Source organism: Calypte anna, chromosome 1 (assembly GCF_003957555.1).
Source record: "Calypte anna isolate BGI_N300 chromosome 1, bCalAnn1_v1.p, whole genome shotgun sequence".
In the NCBI taxonomy this organism is placed as follows: Eukaryota; Metazoa; Chordata; class Aves; order Apodiformes; family Trochilidae; genus Calypte; species Calypte anna.
This window is the reverse complement of record NC_044244.1, coordinates 169,926,283-169,933,321: the sequence shown is the minus strand read 5'-3', so window position 1 is coordinate 169,933,321 and position 7,039 is coordinate 169,926,283.

Genomic DNA, 7,039 nt, shown 5'->3' with positions numbered 1-7,039 from the left:
ATTGTCACAATGCTGTTGATTTTGATATTACATAGAACTTGAAATTTAGATAATGATCTATTTGCCACTTTGTTTCCAAATGATGTTAAAACGAGAAATCATATAATCATGAATTAAGGGCTTAAAAGGATCATATGAAATGTGGGGAAACTTATAGTTGATCATACATATGGGGTGATAAATGAAGCAACTTTAATATTGTGTATTTCAGTAGTTTGCTTTTACAGTACTGTAGAAGACCAGCAAAAATTCAACCACTTTAGATTTTAACTGGATTATTTTCAGTCCTAGTTGATCTCTCACAGCTGGCTGCTCTGTGCTGTTGATCCAGCACACTAAACTGGGCTTGTGGGTATGCTTAGAGTTGCTTTTATTCAATGGCCTTGAATGGATTTGCAGAGATAACTGATTAAAATAGTTTTGTTAAGCATTGAATAATCTAGAAGTTACAATTAAGTTCTAGCATGTCAGTTTGCTGCTAGCTTTATTTTTTTACTTGAAAATCTGTCTCAAATGGTAATGTTTAGTTTCATAAGGAGGGTATTTTCTAAAAAACTTTCCCTTTCTAAATCAGAGGGAGGAACAGTAAGACAGAAGGGAGTTGGTGTTGCCAAAAATTTGAAATAGAATCAGTTGTTTAGTACAAACACTGAATTAGAATGGAGGAAAAACTGGATCCTTCTATTAGCCCAGGATTTTCTTGTACCCTATTTGAATGGTTAAATGCAGGTGAGCAGGGGAGAGGGAGCCAAAGCAAAGTAATTTTCATCTTTGAAAGGAATGTAAAATACTGATATCCTCAGTAAGGTGATCACAAGTAGTAGACTTTCCACAGAGCCCTGTTTGCCTTTAGGGTAAATCTGAAGCCCATAGAATTCCTTTAACAAGCAATGAAGTAGAGGTGTGGGATAGGAAGGTGACTGTATACAATTTGCTGACTAGAGTTCAAAATGTACCAAATCACTCAACACTAAAATAACAACCTGTGGAGTGGAAGACAGTTGGTTTAAGTTACTTCAGCAATGCTTATGGCTTTGTAATCCAAATACTTCCTCACTGGGGGAAAAAAAATTCCCTTCAGGAACAGCATGATTGTGGTGTCATGGGTGGTGGGAGGCATGGGAGGAGTGTGCACAGTAACGCAGAATCATAGAATCAGCTGGGTTGGAAGGGACCCCAGAGATCATCAAGTCCAACCCTTGATCCACTACTGCTGCAGTTACCAGCCCATGGCACTGAGTGCCACATCCAGTCTCTTTTTAAATATCTCCAGGGATGGAGAATCCACTACTTCCCTGGGCAGCCCATTCCAATGCCTGATCACCCTCTTGGTAAACAAATTCTTTCTAATGTCCAACCTAAACCTCCCCTGGCACAACTTGAGACCATGCCCTCTTGTCTTGCTGAGAGCTGCCTGGGAAAAGAGACCAACCCCCCCCCCAGCTACACCCTCCTTTCAGGGAGTTGTAGAGAGTGATGAGGTCTCCCCTGAGCCTCCTCCAGGCTGAACAGCCCCAGCTCTCTCAGCCTCTTCTCATAGGATCTGTGCTCAAGTCCCTTCACCAGCCTGGTTACCGTACTTTGGACCTGCTCCAGGACCTGAAGGACATGAAGGATTGTGACCAGGACAGTGTATATAGGTAGCAGACACAATCCCTTTCCAAAGGTGGGGGTCAAAGAACAATTTCTTGTTATTTCACTTGATGAAGAAACAGAGTTATTGACTGACTGACTTGTGTTAAGTATCTTGGAGTCAAGTAGGAGATTGCTTTAATTGACATGGTACTAGACTGCTCTGGGATTTTTAAATTAAGTGTGTGTTTTAATTGTTCTTCAGACTGTTTTGCCTAAATCAAAGTATGTTGCAGCCAGGGAATGTCACTGCATTTGTTGTGTAGTTGATGATTTAAATGCCCAAAGCTAATATAGGAACTATCTGCATCTACTTTAATCCTCCTAGAAAGCCTCCTTACCCATACTGTATTGCAGTATTAATAATCAAAGATATGAAGGATTGGAAATTTGCTAAAATTATACAGCTAAAAGCAAAATTTCTTACAAAGTAAACAATATATGAAAAGCATGTAAACAACTTTTTACAGATAAGAGCTTCAAAGAGGCAAGGATTTTAATGGCAGTGAAAGGAGCTTGTATTTAGATGAGTTTATTACTAGATTTAATTTGAAGTCTTGCTGTTCCAACCAGTTTGCATATAGGCATCTGCAATCTTGGTGTGCACTTGCTGCAAAACTTTTAATATGAACTGTAAATACTACTCAAATGTAGTTATTGCCTTTCTACATGGCACGGATGGTGACTGGATGTGTCAGGTAAAATTTTCAGCTCATAGGGGATCCCTGTAAAAAGGTATTAAATCTGGATAAACAGTAAAGATGCCTTGCAGGTATAATCTCCCAGTCAGCAGTGATTTGGGGTTCAGAGGTGGATACAACTGAGGCAAAACTCAAAACTGGCAGGGGCTGCACCCTGGAGTTGTTAGGCTGCAGGTGAGCTTTAGCACTTTAGGTATATTTACTTTCATTTGAGGCTAATAGCTGAAACATTCTGCACAGTAAACTACATGGGATTTGTTTAGTCAATTGAAATAATTAGTCTTGTAAAATGGTATATGATAATTAAGCAATCCTTAAAATGTAATGAAAGATTTTTCCTCAAGTGTGTGTTAAAGTGCAAGAAACATAATGAAGGGCTTACACACAGATGTTCAACTGCCTGGTTTGCAGTTTTGTTTTGTTTTGTTTTCTCCTCTCATTTACAACCAGTGGCAACATACTCCCATTAGCAGGGAATGAGGAGGCAGTCAGGTAGGTGTTTGTTGCCATGAAGAGCAGGGAGCAGAGGAGTAAAATCACTCGGGTGTCATGGATGGTATGAGGTCAGTAAGTGGTTTTGCTCACAAAAATGAAAACATGAAAGATAACTTGCTGATAAATGATTTCTTGACATGTTCTTTTTTAACCTGACTCCAAATTTTATGTGTTAAAATACCAGAACTCTACAGCGCTCTACAGAGACAGGGGAAATAGATACATGGTGAGTGGGCTGGCTTATTTCTAATACAGAATTGTGGCCTTTTGTGTTTGCAGGGCAGATAATTTCTGGAATGCTTTCTTTTTGTTTCAGAGTTCCTAACTGGTTCCTTGGCTCCAGGAAAGCAGGAACTCAACATGCAGGAAGGTAGCCCAAGGCACTATGCAGTAGATTCTCCACCATTTCTGGTAATTCAGTTCCCTTAAGGGAAATTCACTAAGGTTTTGGTTTGTTTCCCCCATGCCATCTTCAAAACTTGTGTTTTCAAAACTAAAATGACCCTGTTTGGTGTCTCTTTGCACTGAAGTTCAAAAACACTGTGCAAGGCCTTGTCTGTGTTCTGTTTCCTACAGTTTCTGTTGGGAATATTCTGGTTTTATTATTCTATGCCTGTAATTGCACAGCTTCATCAGTACTGTCAGTGTTAGGACAGCTTCTCATATCAGATCTGTTGGTTTCAGCATTTAGGGATTCTCACCAGTTGACATTCCACTGAGGGAGTTAAATCAGCCCAAACCTGCAGGGGCAGTGTGACTTTGTATTCAATGTTGAGGAGTACCTCATAATTACCTCACCCATTAGATTAATACACAGAACTTGTTTTTGAGGCTAATACTTCTTTTCAGAGTTCATTTTCCTCTGCCTTCACTACCTTTTCATGTCCTCTTTTGGTTTGGACCAGTCCATCTTTGATCATTCTGAGGAACTGTACCCATTTCAAGAGGGGCAGGGGATCCAGAGCTCTTTAGTAGGGAGTCAGCCAAATCTGGGGCTTTCTGGCACCGTCGTGTGATACGTCTTGCTCCAAGCATGAGCTAACACCGAGTGTATACCAGGAATTCCTTGGAATAAGTGGAACTGCCTTGCTTTTCATCTGGATGCAGACTGGAAAGTTTTTAATTGTTGCATGGAAACAAGGCTATGGAGAAGAAATTTGGCAGTCTGCACTTGGTAGGAGCTCTGCACCGTTGACCTTTATCTGTTTGCAGCTGGGAAGGTGTCCAGCCTTCTGGGAAGGTGTCTGTCCTGCTGTCCTGCAGGTCCTGCATGCTGAGGTCCCACACCTCCTGTACACCAAGCTCCCCCATGTCCTGCACTCCAGGGTGAAGTGACTGAGCAGAATTGTGGCTGTGTGCCATGTTCATGGGCACCTTCAGGAACTACTTCATCTGGAAGGAGTGTAGTAAGCCATGAAAGGAGTCTCTGGCCCCAGGGCTAGAGCTGAGATGATACCAAGTTACAAAACACAGCACTGCCCAGGTGAATTTTTTATCCTAGTACATATATGTGCTCCAACTGATTGAGACCAGAAGCAATGTGGCCTTCTGTGCATCCTTTGGTCTTGTTCAGATATTTGACACCCTGATTAGTTCAAGACGGAGCTTCTGGTGACATTTCAAAGTAACATTTTTTCTCAGCATCTGGCTTTTTTTGGGTGTAAAATATTTGTCTGGTGCATAGAGACATTCACATGCTGAGCCAATGGACTATCTTAGGGAGCGATAACGGAAATAAACCAAACTCCTCAGGTTCATGCAGCTGCTAGGCAGCCACTGAACAAGCAGGGGCATATTTTGTGTCCTTGTTGCTCTCAACAACTCACTGAAATGAGGCTGTAGGGAGGTGGGTATTGGCCTCTTCTCTCAGGTGAACAAGGATAGGACAAGAGGAAATGGCCTGAAGTTGCACCAGGGGAGGTTTAGACTCGATCTGAGGAAGAATCTTTTTACTGAGAGTGGTGAGGTGCTGGAACAGGAAACTGTAGATGTGGCACATCAGGACATGCTCTAGTGGGCAGGGTGATACAGATAAATATATTTATTGTATTTTAGTGTGGGGGTTGTTCATGGTTGGGTGTAGTGATCTTAGATGTCTCTTCCAACCATGAGAGTCCTGTGATTCTGAGACCATTCTGAGACCAGCAGTATTTAACATCTATGTTAATGACTTGATGACACAAAACTGGGAGAAGCAGCTGATGAATGAGATGGTTGTGCTACCATCCAGGGGGTTCCCTACAGGCTGGACAAATGAGCTTACAGGTACCTTACAGAGGTCAGCAATCCAAAATGTGAAGTTCTACACCTGAGGAGGAGCATCTCTTCTCAGCAGTGTGGGAAGACTGGAAATCAGCTCTGGGGATCCTGCTGGACAACAAATTGACCATGAGTGAGCAATGTGCCCTTGCAGCAAAGACCAAGAGCCTCCTGGGCTGCATTTGGTGGAGCATCACCAGCAGGTCATGGAATCATCTGATCCTTCCTCTCTGTTCAGCACTGGTGAGGCACATCTGGGACTGCTCATCCTGGAGAAGAGAAAGCTCAGGGGATCTGTCTGATCCATGTTGAAAAATGTCTGATGGGAGAAGTAGAGAAGATGGAGCCAGACTCCTCTCATTGGTGTCTACAGACAGGGTGAGAGGCAATGGGCACAAACTGAAACACAGAATCTGCTTAAACCTAAGACTTTTTGACTGTGAGGGTAGTATGTCATTGGCATAGGTTTCCCAGGGAGGTTGTGGAGTCTTTGGCCTTGGAAGTTTTAAAAATCATCTGCCAGGACATGGCCCTGAGCAGTTTCTAGGATTGCTGGATGAAAGGATTCTGTAAAAAAGAGTTACTGACATGCTGGTAAAGTCAGCTTGATATGAAGAATACTCTTCCAATGACACAAACACCCTGCTTTTTGTTTTGCTTTGTTTTTTGTTTATTTGGGATTTTTAGCAGTACTAAGTATTTGTCATACCTTCTTTACAGCTTTTTCCTGCCAAACCAAGAGGGGTTAGTTTGGAGCGTGGGATTCTCACATCATTTATGTCTGTAATGTCACTTTTCACAGGATGAAAGCTTGCAAAATGAGGTAGAAAGGTGACTTGCTATGAAACAATTATTTTAAACGTGCTCTGAGGTTGTTTTCATTTTAATTTTTTCCCTAGTTAGAAACCTACTCCCCTTCTCTAAACTTCCATATTTTTGGATGAGCATTTTTTCCATTTTTATTGTGCTTAAATAGGTGGGAGGGAAAGGCTGTAGCTTGGATGTTAATTGCTCTCCTGGGCTATTTTTTTGATTCATATTCCAACTTCTGAGTAATAAGGAACATTCTGAATTACAGAACAGAGAGGGAGTCCCAGGGGAGGTGTCAGCTCTTCTTCTCCATCAGATGAGGGACTGACTGGAGCACTTGAGGGAGCTATTCACCTTCCCATGGAAGTGGTGAGGAGAAGGAATATCCACCAGCCCCTAGAAAAGCAAACTAAATGGAAGGAATGATTTTTAAAAATGTTACAATAATTTATTAAAATGGAAACCTGTGCTATTATAACTCTGCAAATAGAATTGTTTGAAATAGCCATGCTATGGGTAGATTTTCTCTTGCTTATGCTGGAAGTTAGTACTGGAGTGAGCCTAAATGTTACTGAATTAAAAATATACTCATTAGAGATTCTGACAGTCTGCTTTCAAGATGTGATTTTGTACAAAACTGTAGTGCATAGACCTGCTTATACTTGAAGGTAGGTGCCATACTGGGAGAAGAAAGGGATAAAAACCTAATTTGAGTGGCAGGAGGTCAGTGTCTGCTTTTCTTGATAATCAGAAGGGGGAAACTGAGCTTTATCCAAAGGAGCAGCATCCTCACACTGGTTTTTCCAAAGGTGCCTGAGATCTCCCAAGTCAGGCCCTTGTCCTAAGCCTGTGCTTGGGAAGGGTCTGTCTGGATTGATGATACAAGAGGCCATCAGCATTGGGTTTAGTGAACACCTCACTTTGATTTCAGAACCTCCCAGTGCCTGGCACTTTAATTTGTTAGCTTATTATCCCTAGCAGGCAGGTCTTTTCTGGGTTTCACTGTGAATGCCACACAAGCCCTGAAGAAAAAACTGATGCTTAATGGGAACAGGGAACACCAAATATCAGGAGCAGAGGTGAGCCCTGCAGGTTGTGAAGCTGGGTGGAGGTGTTCATGGGGCTCTTGGGAGGGACCTCAA